General features: G+C 34.0%; 1 protein-coding gene across 5 annotated transcripts in view; it reads right to left on the bottom strand.

The window, feature by feature from the left end:
* CNTN5 (contactin 5) overlaps positions 1-15,993 on the bottom strand; it is a 1,356,013-nt gene that overhangs the window by 191,711 nt on the left and 1,148,309 nt on the right. The window lies entirely within an intron of this gene.

A 15,993-nucleotide genomic window follows, 5' to 3' on the forward strand; every position in this document is an offset into this window, starting at 1 on the left:
GATGTTCATATTTGTGATTGTGATTGTCCTTCTTAAAGGGTGATGATAAGCCTAAATTTCTTTCTCCACCCTCTTCTCCCCTCCTGCATGCTCAATGAAACTTCATTTCTACTGGAGGCCTTAAATAATCATCTTTCTTTATCTCTTAGAAATATGCATGTTGTGATAAAGTGAGTGCATTCACAGTACTTAAAAAACCCTGCCTGAAGTAATAGTGCCCCATAGATCTGCCCATCACTCCAAATTATGTTTATCCAAGAGGTCTTTTGAACCCAAGAAATACTACAAATATTCAGCAAGTTCACTGGAATAAGCAATAACTGGCATGTGCTATACTGTCAACCCGTTATCTTTAGAAAGGAAACCTAATGACCTTTGTCACAAGGTTTCTTCTGCAATAAGAAAAAAAAGTTAAAGAAAAAAAAGCTAAATGGCAGTAGAAGTGTAAAAAGCCATACTCACATGGGCAGTCTACAACCTAGGTGATTTATCAGTAGTAGAGTGCTTTTGGTGAAAGATAGATATTTTAAATAATAATTTTTAAAAAATTGTTATATTATGTCAAAGAGAACATTGCATAAACCATTTTGTACACCTTAAAGAAAAATTATGAAGTGAACGCTTATGTTAACAATTATTCAGGTCAGGAACTAGAGTATTGCCAATATTTCCAAAACTACACTGCATGGCCCACCATGATCACAGCCCTACCCAGGATTCTGACTTTGGCAATGATCATTCTCTGGCTTTTCTTTTAGTTTTGACATCCATATATGCATTTTTTAACAATATGCTTTAGTTTTGCCCATTTTTAAATTTTATAAAATCACACTATATACTTTTTTGTTTCTTGCTCTCTTCATTTAATATTATGCTTAAGTGATTCATCTATATTGTAGGATGTAACTATAGTCCACTAATTGCATTGTTGAGGGACATTTCACTATCTGGATATACTGTAATTTATTATTTCATTGTTGATGGACATTTAGGTCATTTTTAGTTTTCTCTATTACAAACAGTGTTTCTATGAATAATGTTGTATTTATCTCCTGATGCACATATGTAAGATATTAGTTAAGTATTTACACACAAATAGAATGGCAAAATTCTTGGGTATAGACATCCTCGCTACATAATGACATTATTTCAAGAGTACCGAAAATATACAATCTCTTCAGCAGGTTTAAGGATTCCCTTTGCTCCATTGTAACTTGGTAATGTCAGATTATTAAAATTTTTCCTAACTTGGAGGATATATAAGGATATCATACTATGTTTATTTTAGATCTGCATTTTCCTGATACTAATCATATTGAACACTTTTTCCCCTTGGAGTTCCTCTTTTGTCAAAAGCCTGTTCAGGACTTTTCCAGTTTTTCTACTTTGTTTGTTTTTATATTGTTTTGTTTTTTGTTTATTTGTTTGATCTTAAATCTAGATAAAAGATCTTTTTTGGCTGTGTGTTTGAAATATCTAAATATCTTGTTCTACTCCAAGGTTTGTCTTGACACTCTTTATGGTATATTTTGAAGAACAATTTCATAATTTTAAAACAGATTTTTTTAAAACATCAATCTTCCTCAATGGTTGCTCCCCACTCCCTTTCAATCTTTTTTTTTTTTTAAGAAATTCCTATCTACTCTAAGGTCATGAAGATATTCTCCTATATTATCTTCTAAAATGTTATGTATTTAGGACTTTAATTCACCTGAATATATTTTTAATATTATGTGAGGTAGGGGTAAAATTTCTTTTTTTTCTACGTGTTTTTCAATTTTCAACTGATGTGCAATGTCTCCTCTGCCTTAAGTACCCATAAATATATGGCTCTGTTTTAGTATCTCTTTATTCTGTTTCTTTTGTCTGTAAGCTAATTTGTGTCAGGATTTGATTATCTAAATTCTATAACCTTTTAAGAATAAGACTGTATTATAGTGGTCATTATATTTTATGAGGCATGTTCTTCACCTTTTTCTTTTTCTTCATGTGAATCTTTACAGTTCTTGACTTTTTGTACTTTCATATAAGTTTTGGAATTTGCTTGTCAAGTTCCACAAAAGCAAAAATATTAAAATATGATTGAGATATTTACTGGAATTGTTTTCTTTACAAAATTGAGTTTTTTGATTCATGAACATGGTATATCACATTTATTTGGAACGTCTTTAATGTCTTTGGAAAAAATATTTTCCTAAAATAAAGTCTTGCCCATTTTAATTAGATTTATTCATGAGTTCAAGATTTTTTATATATTGAATATATAAAATATATAAATATATTTTGCATATTTTATTTTTTGTATTAAATAGAATCCATTTAAAACATTTTTATTTTGCAACTATTTGTTTTTACTATTATATAGGAGTGCTATCATGCTCTTATTTCTAAAAATGTATCTATATATTCTTTTGGTTTTCAGTATAGGCAAATATATAACACAAAAATAATGAGTTTTGTTCTTTCACTCATGCATTCTTTACACTATATTATATACTAGCAATATGTCATTATGAAGACAATTTTTTTTTTTTTTTTTTTTTTTTTCGGTACGCGGGCCTACCACTGCTGTGGCCTCTCCTGTGGCGGAGCGCAGGCTCAGCGGCCATGGCTCACAGGCCCAGCCGCTCCGCGGCATGTGGGATTCTCCTGGACCGGGGCACGAACCCGTGTCCCCTGCATCGGCAGGCGGACTCTCAACCACTGCCCCACCAGGGAAGCCCCCAGACAATTATTTTTTTAATCCTGCTTCAACTAATATGCGTATTAAGAAACTCATGGTAAGGTTCATTTAACAAATATAGTAAAATTGCTATTTTAAAATATAATCAGATTGCTAAATAGCACTTAGTTCAGTGGCAGATAAACATTTCAATTTTAACTAGACATGTACGTGACAGATTTTAAATCTACATGCACTAGAAGTAATATTTATTGCTTGCCACCGTTTTTCCATATTTGACCAAAAGTTAGCATAAACTAATCTATTTTATATGTCATTATCAAATTATTGGTTAGGATCTTTAAAATATTTAAATATTTTGATACTAGAAAATACAGTGACTTTTGATACCAGGTAAAATATTTTGGCATAGTTTTTCTTCAGCAAACACTTTTTACACCCTTAAAATTGTGTGCCCATTTTTCAGGTGTAAAACTGATGTATGTTTCAGTCAAGGAAGACAGGTTAGTATTTATACCATTTGATTGATAGTAAAGCCACTTTGCTTTTATAATTGTCTATAGAGTTTGGAAATCTTTATCATTTCTTTTAAACAATGAATGTAAAGTGGATCAAAGCAATTAAATCTGATTTATATAGTTTGACTAATTGGGGGGTAAGATAATAAATAGCAGCATTTCCTTATATTTGATTAAATAAATGGAATTTTGAAAATTTTAAATGAATATTACGAAAGATGTTAAATAGCTTTTTGTTTAAAAATGAATATTTTAAAAGTACTTATAATCCAGGAAAATAACATTATTGTTATTATCCAGGAAGTCACAAGTGATATTTAATTTAGTCTGCAATTCTGAGAAAATGATTGTTTTTAACTGATTGTGCAGATTTATTATCTAATAAAGTTAAGGCTGAAATCCTGTGATAAAATAAAACAAATATCATGTAAACAATTTTGCTGATTAGAGTTTGATTACTGGAAATTCTAGTTAGATTCTAATTTTAGAATGTTTGCTCAGTTCCCCTGGTCCCTTATTGTTTCTCATAAATCAGATGGAACGGAAAATTACATTTTTATGACTTCTTTTTTTGCTCATTTTTATGAGAATCTTTTTTGTGGTAAGACATTAAAAATTAATACTTTATGTATAAAAACAATCCACAATATCTTCTTCATGACAGCAATCTCGTTCTTTGGGAAAAGCATGCACATGCAGGAGGATGTAATAAATCCTTAGTTTCTGTCTGACATTTGGCAGATTACTTAACTTTCTGAACCTCAGTTTCCTCATCCGTAAACCAGGAATGTTGTAACCTACTTTGAAGGGTTTTGGATTATAGATGACGTTATGCATACAGAGTAGTCATTTTAAAAATAGTCATTAATATAAATAATAATAATAATAATGGGTGAACATTAGTTAAAGCAGTGCAAAAACTTCTGACAGGTATTTATAAGTCTTGAAGACATTCAGATACATTTAGGCGAAGGGACTAAAAGTGCCGTTTTCACTGTGGGAACATCTCAGGGAATGATGAATCAATTATTTTCAATAAATAGATACATATGGATCATATACTGGGCACCTTCATTAGAGCTCTGTCAACCTTCTTCAGGAACACACTGATGTTAGGATCACTTCTCTGGGCCCATGGGTAAGTACTTTTTATTTAGTTGGTTTGCTTGTGTGTGTGTGTGTGTTGTTGTTTGTTTTGTTTTTTGGCAGTAAATACATTCAAAACTGCTTGGAACAGGGAGTCAGAGACCCAAATTCCAGGTCCGGCTCTGCCAGTAATTAACCTTCCAGCTTTAAGTAGGTCACATTAAGGCATCTGTATCTCTATTCTGACAATGCTACCTTGTAACTTCACACAGTACACTGAGCCCTGTTGCATGAGCTTCACATGAAAAACAGCACCAAGTGAAAAGAAACGTTTGGGGTTAAGGAGGAGAAAGATATAAATGAGTAGCTGTAGAAGTCGCAGCCATTCAGGCTGGTGGCCCTGTCACAGCTAGGGCAGAGAGCAGTAGAAGCTTGATTGGTGATTCCACTTAGAGGGTCAAGGCTAAAGATTGCTTATTTCCTCCAGGAATAAAATTGTGGCTAAAGGATATGTGGTTAAAGTCATATTGTGAAGGGTTAAGAGTTTCAGAAAAAAACACACACAAGCTCAGGAGAGAATTCTGACTTAATGATATTATTAAACAGAGCCAGGCCAGAGGGCTGGATCTAACCACCTGCAAAGCACTTTTCATATAGGAATAAAGACATATTATACCCAGGAAGCTAAGAGATACCCAAACCTATTATAATGAGGTTGAAGTTATTTCAAAATACTTTAGGCATACAAAACTAAGTTGGTAACATCTGCTTAAATTAATATGGGGAAACCATTTAGAATTGTGCAATTATTTGTACCAGGTGGCTTGCCCAGTGAGGAATAAATCCAGTTTAAGCAACTTCTTAAAAGTGGTGCTCACTAGATGGCTTGCACTCTGGGCTCAAAAATCTTCATTACCATAATCCTCTAGGGGCTATTAGTCCCCATAATTTCAATTTCAGGCAAACAACCCTCTGAGCACCATTTCTTATCCTTCCAACTCAATCACTCTAAAATTCCTACACTTTTTTGAAATGCATAGATATCTACGATACACTGATCCCACCACCTTTTCACACTCCCTGTCACCTTTATTTCCTCACATTCCTCCTCTCTCAACTTTAATTTTATGGTCATCCATTACAATCACTTTTTTGTAAACACACCCTTGTCTGTCTCTCATTTAATTATACCTCATATACAAATCCCATTTGGGGGTGAATCCAATCAACCATCAATCTTGCTTTTGCCTCTTGGTGTACCGGCCTCTTCCATTTAGCAGAATGTACTTTGAGCTTAAAATGCCAGGGGATGTTTTGAGGGTACCAAACACATACCTCCTTCCCTCCAGGTTTTAAACAATTAGGAAATATGGACTAGGAGTTCCAGCAGTCCTGCCTTACTCCAGAACTAATTTTGAGATGGGCTGGCAAAAGATGCAGATGAAAAAATGGGACTGATCAGAGAGGATCTTGTTTATCATGCTAAAGAGTTTAGACTTTACTCTGTAGGGAGGGAGAGATTATAAGACTTTTAAAGACATACTCATGTTTAGGTTTCAAATACTATAGCAATATTCTACTAGTGAGATTATTTAAAGAGTTACTAAAATAGCCCAGCAAAACATGAGGAAGGCCTAGATTATAGGCAATGGTGAGGATGGAGACCATATCTTATATCTTATTTTGCACATTGTATAGTGTAGAATGTAGTATAGAGCTACCTTTATATTCCTTTATATTAGCCTAAAGGTAAAAATATATTAGGAAAAAATGAATTTGTCTTGTACGTAAAATGATCAAACAGTCTTTCTAAGTATATCATGGTATTTTCCACATTGAATATGATCTACTAAGGTAGTAATTCCATATTCTGTGACGTTTATTTTGAACAGCAAAATTTGTAACAAACTGACATAAACCTTATTTTGTCATTACAAAGCTGAGATACAAGAGTAGAGAACAAAACTTCAAATAAAGAGAGAATGTTTCCCAGGAGAATCTGTATATCCATAATTACAGTTTCTGCCCTTCTGATAATAAAAATAATAGATAAAACATAAAGAATATTTAAAGGCTGCGTGTATGTATTCCTGCTTACAAAATTTAGAAGTGATGTGTATTCAGTATAATATATATGGAAATTAAAATGTGCATAGAAGAAAATAGAGGTCTTATACAATTCTCCATCTAGATATAATCACTGTCTACACTTGGGGCTATTTTCTTCCAGTATTTAATAAAAGGCATTTATGTGAGAAAAAAAATTGTAATAGAGTCACTCTTAAGCAAGTTCCAAATTCTGAACCTTTAAACATTATTATTAGCTCTTTCTCTTATAAGGAACCAAAAACCCCCTTTATGGGGTCCAAAATGTCTGTTTCTATCTGCACCACTGTATTTACTATGTTTGCAGAGGAGGTAAAAGACATTTCTTCCTTTTTTCTTAAAGATTAGGTCTTATGATGCTTGTGCTGGAATAACTCATGTATTAAAACACTTCTACTCTGTATCTGATTCTGATACTGGCCAATAATTTAATGAGCAAATCATGATTGTTAGAGAAAGGCTATGAATAGAGTGATCTGGGGACAATCACAGAACTGTTTTACAGACCAAAAGCCCTCACGGCCTCTCGTGATTTGTGATCAGACTACTTACAGTTTCCTTGTCTCTTGAGTACTTATCTACTGAGAGAACCTAACCCTGTTTTCTTAGAATGGCAGGATTCTTGAGATCCAAATCCCAAGAGTGCCTGAAATTACAGACCGTACAGCCAAAAGCAAGTCAATAAGCCTTCCTGTATCTGTTTCATCAGTAAGATGATAATAATGGCTTAGAGAATTGAAATAAAAACAATGATGGCAAACACTTTGCAAATACAAGTTCTTAATTGACTGGTCATTAAGAAAACTTATTAGGCAGTGATGACTCCCAGGAAGCTCCTGTCAAGTCACACTTTCCATCTAAATACAAACACATGCCTCCCATGTGTCACACAGATACTTCCTAGGATAAGAGTTACTCTTCAGAAGTTTAAACCTATCATGAGCAAATGGGCCAGAGGTCTAAAAATGTCATCCCAGAGCATGTTCTTTTCAATAAGCACATGTGTGATTCAATAAGGACATGTGTGTGATTCAATAAGGACACGTGTGATTGGTGATTGGAACACAGCCTGTTGTCCTGAATGATAACAATGACAATAGCTAATATTTATTTGGTATTAAGTGCCAGTTTTATTGCTATGACTTGTACATGCATAATTACATTTATTCTTCACAGAAATTATGAAGTAGGTACTATTACCTACTTCAACATGATTAGTGGGCCACCACATACTCAAGAGCTTGCTTCAATAATTCTCTCCTTTTCCTGTGTAACCATCAGTTTATTTCCCTTCCTGTTTAAAACTCCTTCAAAAAACTCTGTTACAGATGTTCCCCAACTTAACGATTTTTCCTTTTTAAATTATTATTATTTTTATTGAAGTAGGGTTGATTTACAATGTAGTGTTAGTTTCAGGTGTCCAGCAAAGTGATTCAGTTATACATAAATATATATCTATTTTTTTCAAATTCTTTTCCCTTATAGGTTATTACAAAATATTGGGTATTATACCCACAATTTTTTCAACTTATGATTTTGCAACTTTACAATGGTGCAAAAGTGATATGCATTCAGTAGAAACCGTACTTCAGATCTTGAATTTTGATCTTCTCCAGGCTAGTGGTATGCTGTACAGCACTCTCTGATTCTGGCCAGCAAACCACATCATCACGCGGGTAAACAACCTATACACTTAAAAGCATTCTGTAGCCCTAGTACAGCAAGCAATAAATTACACGAGATTTTCAACACTTTATTATAAAATAGGCTTTGTGTTAGATGATTTTGCCCACCTGTAGACTAATGTAAGTGTTCTGAGCACATTTAAGGCAGGCCAGGCTAAACTATGATGTTTGGTAGGTTAGGTGTATTACATGCATTTTCAACTTGGGTTATTTTCAACTTACTATGGGTTTATCAGGATGTAACTCCATCATAAATCAAGAAAGATCTGTACTTGCTTTCCCTAATAATTCTCCTCTCATTCTTTCCTGAAACTGCTCCAATCATACTTTTGTCTCTGACACTATAACTGCTCCTGTCAAGTTACCATTGAATTACATGTTACTAAAGTTTTAGAGTCAAGTCTCTGTCCTCATTTTACTTTAATGTACCAGCATCATTTACACAAGGTATCACTTTCTTTTCTTGACCTCTGCTATCTTTTTCTCCAACTTAAATGGCTGTGCCTCATTTCTTTTTCTGATTCTTTCTTTATTTGAAGACCTCCAAATTTTGAAGTGCTCTACTTCTAAAAACTCTGTTGCACCAACACTTACCCCATGATGAGCTAATCAAGTCTCATGGATTTAATTACAATTTATATGTTGATGACTACAAATCTCTAGCCCTAGTTCATTCCTGTAACCATCTCAGATATCCAACTGCATTTAGATATTTTTATTTGCATAGCGTTCTCATTTAAATTCCCCAGGCTCCCAAACTTACTTTTTCTGCAACCTTTCCCGTTCAGTAAGGACCAATCCATTCTCCTAGTTCGTCCAGTTTTTCAAGTTAACATCTTCAATTTCAATCAGTTAGAAAATCCTATCCTTTCTATCTTCAAAACATACCACTTCTCACTAACTCTACTCCCAAACACTCTGGTCCAAGCCAGACTTTTATTTGCCTAAATGTATACAGCAGCATCCTAATCTGTCTCCCCACTTCTACCATTACACACTACAACTGCTCATTTCTTACACAGAAGTCACAACAATCCTTTAGAAAATAAGTCAAATCATGCTTCTTTCCTCGACCTCTCCAAAGGTTTCTAGTCTCACTCATAGTGACAACCAAAGTACTTCAATGAGTGGTAAGAATCTATGTATTCTGGTCTCTTACTATCTCTATTACCACATCTTCCATCACACTTCCTTTCATTCACTCAACATTCGTCACACTAATCTCTTTGCTGTTTATCAAATGAGCAGGGCTTTTAAAATCACATTATGTGAATTATAAATGTTTACCCCTATTTTCTGGCACTCTTTATTCCATTTGCCCTGCTTTATTTTCTCTTCATTATATTTAACACCATCTGACAAATTGCCCACTTTTAAACATTTTGGTATGGGTTCTTCCAATAAAACATAAATTATTTGATACAGACTTTTCTTTGTTCACTGCTGAGTTCCCACCATTGAGAAAAATACCTGTTTGATAGTGAACACTCCATAAACATTTATTGACAGAATGAATAACAACTCAGAAATGTTTATCATCAGCACCATTCTTTTACCTTAGTGCCAGACCTATGTATAACCAATTGACTACAGGATTTTTACAGATGGGTATTTCAAATTCACCCATAAATCAAATCCCTCCCTAGCTTGCTCTCTTTCATATCTCTCATATTTTATTTTATTTTTTCCTATTTCTTCCTTAGGTAATGGCACCCCAATCCAATCTGAACCTGCATAACTATCTCTCCCTCAATCTCACTTTCCATAATCCAGTTTATCAACCAAGTTCTGTTAATTCTACCTCCTTTTTTTTTTTTACAAATCAAGTACTCACTCTTTTTAAAAAATTAATTAATTAATTATTTTTTGGCTGTGTTGGGTCTTCATTGCTGTGTGCGGGCTTTCTCTAGTTGTAGAGAGCAGGGGCTACTCTTCGCTGCTGTGTGTGGGCTTCTCATTGCGGTGGCGTCTCTTGCTGTAGAGCACAGGCTCTAGTCGCACGAGCTTCAGTGGTTGTGGCTCACGGGCTCTAGAGTGCAGGCTCAGTAGTTGTGGTGCACAGGCTTAGTCGCTCCATGGCATCTTCCTGAACCAGGGATCGAACCTGTGTCCCCTGCATTGGCAGGCAGATTCTTAACCACTGTGCCACCAAGGAAGTCCCAATTCTACCTCCTCAATATTCCTCAAGTCAGTCTTTTATTCAAGTTCACTGCTAGTGTCAATGTTTAGGGACCCATTACTTCTCACCTAGATATTTATAATACCCTTTTAACTGGTATTTGGTTCTCTTCTCACCTCTCAAATCTATCCTTCATACTATTTGCAGAATAATTACTACAAATACAGGCACTGCTTTGCTCTCTTTACACTCATATCATCTTTTGCATACTTTTGTTAAAATACTTTTCACAGTGTCTTTCAATTAATTGTTTCCATTTATCAGTGGAACTGAAGTTCATAGAGATAAAATGATTTGCCCAAGTTCCCATTAAGTGACTAGATTCCAGGTTTGCAATTTCTACTCCAGGATACTTCATTCATATAAATATATTTTTTTCAATGAGGAAGATTTTATTTAAGAAACACTAGATGGATAAATTGAGATAGTTATTGAAACAGAAAAAATTCTCATCTTTTGATTTAATCATCTGGATATTTCAGATGAGAATGTATTTATTATGTAAGTCTTTGCTTTATTCCCAGGAGAGTTTCAGTATTTAGAAAAGTACTTGGATGTTCAAAAGATATACTTTTTAAACAAATGAATGAGTGAAAAGTTTCTAATATGTTTCTGGTTTGAAATAAAATTTATACTTGAAACTCTGAGTTTACTAGTTCACACGAGGAATTTCACAGTCTATGCTTCCCATACAGGTATGACAGCCTGAATATTTAAATGGAAATTTAATTTTTATTTTATTTTATTTTTTCCCTGGTATACATATGTGTTGAGATAGTGCTTTATACAGGCAAGCCTAGGAGCTATTGTGGGTTCTGTTCCAGACCACCACAATAAGGAGAATATCCCAACTAAGTGAGTCACATGAATGTTTTTTTTTAATTTCCCAGTGAATATAAAAGTTATGTTTACACTATATTGTAGACTATTAAGTATGCAATAGCATTATATCTAAAAAAACAATGTATATACCTTAATTTAACAATACTTTATTGCCAAATATGTTAACCATCATCTGAGTCTTTAGCAAATGGAGTATCTTTTGGCTGGTGGAGTATCTTGTCTTGAAGTTGATGGCTGCCGACTGATCATGGTGGTGGTTGCTGAAGGTTGGCTGTGGCAATTTCTTTTCTTTTAATATTTTTTTATTGAATGAAAACTTCTTTAAATTCTAGAGTGCTTTATAATTCTCAAAGTTTCACATATGTGATTTTATATAATTCCATAATAACACTTTTTTTTTCAATTTCTTAAAATAAGACAGCAATGAAGTTTGCCACATTAATTTACTTTTTCTCTCATGAATGATTTCTTGGTAGCATGCAGTGCTGTTTAATTACTCACAGTAGAAGATCTTTCAAAATTGGAGTCAAACCTCTCAAACCCAGTTGTTGCTTTATTAACTAAGTTTATATGATATTCTAAGTCCTTTGCTATCGTTTCAACAATCTTCACAGCATCTTAATCTGGAGTACGTTCCATCTCAAGAAAACAATTTCTTTGCTTATCCATAAGAATCAGTTCCTCATCCATTAAATTTTTAATCATGAAATTGCAGCAATTCAGACACATCTTAGGGCTCCACTTCTAAATTAGCTCTCTTGCCATTTCTACGACCTCTGTAGTTACTTCTGTCACTAAAGTCTTGAATCCCTCGAAGTCATCCATGAGGGCTGAAATCCACTGCTTCCAAACTCCTGTTAATGTTGATATTTTGAGCTCATCCCACTAATCACAAATGTTCTTAATGGAATCTAGAATGGTAAATCTTTCTAGAAGGTTTTCAACTTACATTATTTGCTCAGATCCTTCTAAAGCATAGCTTTATGAAATGCATTTTTTAAAGAATAAGGCTTGAAGTTGAAATTATCCTTTGGTCCATGTGCTGCAGAATAAATGTTGTATTAGCAGGCATGAAAATAACAAGAATTTCATTGTACATCTTCATCAGAGCTCTTGAGTGACCAAGTGCCTTGTCAATGAGCAGTGATATTATGAAAGGAATCTTTTCTGAGCAGCTGGTCTCAACAGTGGGCTTTACACTATTCAGCAAAATATGTTGTAAACAGATATGCTGTTATCCAGTCTTTGTTATTCCACTTATAGAGCACAGGAAGAGTAGATTTAGCCTAATTCTTAAGGATTCCAGAATTTTCAGAATGGTAAACGAGCACTGGCTTCAACTGAATCACTAGTTTTAATAGAACATAACAAGAGAGTCAGACTGTCCTTTGAAGCTTTGTAGCCAGACATTGACTTCTCCTCTCTAGCTATGAAGGTCCTAGATGGCATTTTCTTTCAATAGAAGGCTGTTTCATCTACACTGAAAATCAGTCATCTAGTGGAGCTATTTTTATTAATTATCTTAGCTAGATGTCTGGGAAAACTTGCTGCAGCTTCTATATCAGTACTTATTGCTTCACCTTTCACATTTATGTTATGGACATGGCTTCCTTCCTCAAACCTCATGAATTAATCTCTGCTGGCTTCAAACTTTTCTTCTGCAGTTTTTTCACCTGTCTCAGCTTTCATAGAATGGAAGACATTTAGGGCCATGCTCTGGATTAGACTTTGGCTTAAGGAAATGTTCTGGTTGGTTTGATCTTCTGTTCTCCATATCAGCAATAAGGCTGTTTCACTTTCTTATTATTCATGTGTTCACTTTCAATTTCCTTGAAGAACTTTCCCTTTGCATTTACAACTTGGTTAACTGTTTGGCACAATATGCCTAGATTTCAGACTATCTTGTCTTTTGACGTGCCTTCCTCACTAAGCTTAATCATTTCTAGCTTTTGATTTAAAGTGAGAAACATGCAATTATTCCTTTCACTTGAATGCTTAGAAACCATTTCATTATTGTTGTGTCTCAGGGCATAGCGAGGCTCAAGGAAAGGGAGAGAGACGGGAATGGCAGGTCGGTGGAGCAGTCAGAACATACATAACATTTATCAATTAAGTTTGCAGTCTTATTTGGATGAGGTTCATGGTGCTCCAAAACAATTACAATAGTAACAGCAAAGATCACTGACCTCAGAGCACTATAACAGATATAATAATAAGGAAAATGTTTGATATATTGAGAGAATACCTAAAATATGACACAGAGTCAGAAGTGAGAAGGTGAGAAAATGCTGTTGAAAAAATAACACTGATAGACTTGCTCAATGCAAGGTTGCCACAAAACTTCAATTTGTAAAAAATACAATCTCTGCAAAGCATAAATATAGCAAAGAGCAATAAAATGAGGTATGCCTGTATATAAAAGCAAAATGGAAAATAGGGAAATCTTTAGTAAAACTTCAGATTTCTCCTCTCAAAATCTTTTATGTGCCATATATATTTTATGTCATTTTTACTGGAATATATATTTAAATTATATATACATATTTATATGTGTAAGGAAATATATATATTACTAAAAATGTTAACTTGATCAAAATATCTGTATTCATTTTTAATCTCTTCACTTTTTCTTGCAGGTTTAGACATGGAGTCACATCACCATTGGCCCTTCTCGATATACAACCTAAATAAGGATGGAAAGATGAAAAAAAAATTCTCTTGTTCTCCCAATTGTTTGTTTCTGTGTATTGCTCAATATTTTTTAAGTTTAGCAAACCAGGAACATGTTAATTTCTTGCCTTTTATAACTGAAAGGTGTCAGTCAACATAAATCTCTGCTGGTTTAAAAGATATATATTTTGTTTGTTTGAACAAGTGATCATCCTCTTATCTTTCTTTTTTTTTTTTTTTTTTTTTTTTTTTCCCTATTACGCGGGCCTCTCACTATTGTGGCCTCTCCCGTTGCGGAGCACAGGCTCCAGACGCGCAGGCCCAGCGGCCATGGTTCGCGGGCCCAGCCGCCCCGCAGCATTTGGGATCTTCCCGTACCGGGGCACGAACCCGTGTCCCCTGCATCAGCAGGCGGACTCTCAACCACTGCACCACCAGGAAAGCCCTTATCTTTCTTTAGAAGGAGTTTTAAAAGAGCTGAAAACATACTTGTGACTGTCCAGGCACTAAAAATATTAACTTATGTGTTATTTTTTGATATAATTTATCATTAGATTGATTAATGATAATCATAAAAATAACAGAAAAGAATAAAAGAAGACTGCACATGTAAATTAGTTTTTTCCAGAGTTATATAAACCTCGATAGAAGTAGAACAAAGTTCATTTTACTTTTTCAAAGTAAATTTAGAGAAAAGCCAAATAACTGGCATAAATCAGACTTTTGGCAGGCTCTAAGTACAAATACAGATGAACATGTGATCTTTAAAAAAGATGGGGAAATGCCACTGTCATAAAGAGTGATATATGAAGAAATTTTATTTCCATTTATATTGAATAAAAGAATTGAAATGGCAGATCTTGAATACCATATTCAAGAGTAACGTATCTCAAATTCCTAAGGGCAGTATTATAATGATGGTTGTTATTTTGTATCTTTACTTTGACAGTCCTGGGTTTAATCTGATCTTTATTGAGCTATGGATGATTTAGCCACATCTATTTTCCTAATTCAGCAAAAGACTATTCTAAAGTTAAGACAATATTGAATAATCTATAGGTGAAGAGTATCATTTTTATATGCCTTGAACATATACTGAAATTTCAGATAAAGGTGACAAATAATGTCACATACTAGTATTCAATAAATTACAAGCAGAGATGAGGCTAGAGCTAACTCAGGGAACAGCAGAGATATATCTAACAAAGTAGATGAAGGACCATTATTTAGAACCATCCTGTAAGTTATGATTGGAACCAACTGGAAATGAGAGATTGCTGGTATTATTTGAGTTTATGAACTTAAATGAGAGAAGAAAAATTATGAAATAACACCAGCAACTGCAAGTGTGATATTAACCATATTAGTCAGAAAAGAGCCCAGTGAAACTGTAACCAATGTTAAAAATCAGTAGTAAGGGTAATATTCATGGGCAAGTTTACTCTTTTTTTAAGATAACGAGCCGTATTTGCCTGTGCTGAGTAAGTAGTAGGTGCTTAATAAATATGTTGCTTGTTTAATAGAGAAGATTAGCAATGGAAGGGAATTGGAAAAATGATCAAGCTTAGTCCTCACAACATTTTGGTAAGAAGCACATGTTTTATCTGGGAGATTTAAATAATTTTTTCTCTCTTCTATCCAACATAACATAAGAACTTGTATTCAACATGGAAACATACATATTCCTCATTACAACTTGAATCATGTTGTCTCTTTATGTCTTTAGTACCCCTAGAAAAAATATAGTAATTAATTTTTATAATAAATGTAAAAAATGAATCAATGAATCAATGAACCATTAATTAAACCAGTATGTATTGAGAATTCTCTCTGTTTCAGACACTGTGTAAAGTACTAACTACAAAGAGATGAGTAGGTTGGAGGGGCAACATAAACAAATAATTGCAATATCCTCATATTTGGAATAGTGTAGAAAATAAAATACTATTGAAATACAGTGGGAGAGGTAACTCATTTTGCCTGTGTTGGGTAGATGGGCATGAGGCCATGGGAAAGCTTTTCTGGGGAAAAGTCATTTAAACTGGATCTTGAAAATTAAGTCAAAGTTAGGCAAATCAGCAGGTGTTGGTAAGGGCATTTCAGGTTGATGGATGATCAGAATGTTCAGTTTTGTTGCACAAACATTTTATGAGTAGCTTCAATGTACTAGTACAGGTTAAGGATACAAAGATGAATAACCGATGGCCCTTGACTTACAGGAAT

The sequence above is a fragment of the Kogia breviceps genome, chromosome 7, assembly GCF_026419965.1.
Source record: "Kogia breviceps isolate mKogBre1 chromosome 7, mKogBre1 haplotype 1, whole genome shotgun sequence".
Taxonomy (NCBI): domain Eukaryota; kingdom Metazoa; phylum Chordata; class Mammalia; order Artiodactyla; family Physeteridae; genus Kogia; species Kogia breviceps.